This window comes from Cynoglossus semilaevis, chromosome 10 (assembly GCF_000523025.1).
Source record: "Cynoglossus semilaevis isolate Cse_v1.0 chromosome 10, Cse_v1.0, whole genome shotgun sequence".
NCBI lineage: Eukaryota > Metazoa > Chordata > Actinopteri > Pleuronectiformes > Cynoglossidae > Cynoglossus > Cynoglossus semilaevis.
The window spans coordinates 2,214,305-2,215,534 of NC_024316.1; the positions used below are offsets into that span (position 1 = coordinate 2,214,305).

General features: G+C 37.1%; 1 long non-coding RNA gene across 1 annotated transcript in view; it reads right to left on the minus strand.

The window, feature by feature from the left end:
- Positions 1-1,100, minus strand: part of LOC112487630 (uncharacterized) — a 7,290-nt gene extending 6,190 nt beyond the window's left edge. Inside the window, exon 1 of the long non-coding RNA XR_003050910.1 lies at positions 711-1,100. This is a non-coding gene — a long non-coding RNA (uncharacterized LOC112487630). The remainder of the gene's footprint in view (positions 1-710) is intronic.
- Between the last annotated feature and the right edge of the window lie 130 nt (positions 1,101-1,230).

Consider the following 1,230-nt stretch of genomic DNA (forward strand, 5'->3'; position numbering starts at 1 on the left):
TTACAGCGCCGATGCCCCCGCACCCCCGCCCTCCCCCCTCGAACCACCAATGACCCCTGCCCCCCACCGTCCCACACTGGTTCCAGTAACCACTCAGAGCAGAAGCTGCTGTTCTTAAATGCAGGAAAGCTTCAACATAAGCAGCAACGACATGTATTGAAATGGTCAAAATACACATTAATAACAATTACTACTAACGAGGGATGTCCGATAATAACTTCTTGCCGATATACCGATATTGTCCAAACACTTCATTTCCATTCCGATATCAACCGATACTGATATAGCCAGCCGATTGGATTAAAGGGAGAGTACAGATTTCATTGTGTGCAGTGGTTTGCTGTATCACAATGGCAATAATTCACTTTCATTTTCACTTTCAAACTATATTTTAAATCACATTATTTGGGCAAAACCGGGTTTTCATTATCGGAGCAAAAACCGATAGTTCTTATCGATATTACATAATTAAGTGGTGCAGTGGTGGCTTAGCGGTTAAGGAAGCGGATTTGGGTTCGGAAGGTTTAAGGTTCGAGTCCAGCTGGTACCAAGCAGCTGCTGTGTCACAATGACAAGTAGTTCACTTTAGTTCTAATATCGATGGATGGATGGATGGATGGATGGATAGACAGACAGAGTCCACTTAATGTGATTAAAAATACAACCGCTTACTGTGATATTGAGGCACAATTAAAGTGTGTTTACTGTACCTTTAACAAGGGATTTGGAGGATTCTCTCTCTCTCTCTTTCTGTGTGTGTATATACCATATAATTCAGAGGTGACTAAACACTCAATCAGAGCTAATTTGAATGGAACATGGGGACAAAAATAAAGACGTCAGTACGTTAGGCTTCGTGGTAACTAGGTTATTATTACTTGCCTGTGGTCTTGAACGCGTGACATAAAATAAATAAAATACAGTCTATCACGAATATCTGTGGTGCTGTCTATCAGGAATAAAACAAATATATATATAAAATGACATATTTTAGAGCATGAATTGCTATCGTTTTCTATTAATTAACAATGTAAAAGGGAAAAAAAAAACAAGAAAAGAATTAATTTCATCTGCACGTCTTAACACATCAATACAGTCATAGCTGCACAAATATAACCTTTATTCTGGATTATATATATATATATATATGTGTTCATAGAAAAAAACATCTTTAAATAGATTCTGACATATATACACATATATACAGTATATATGTATATATGTATATAT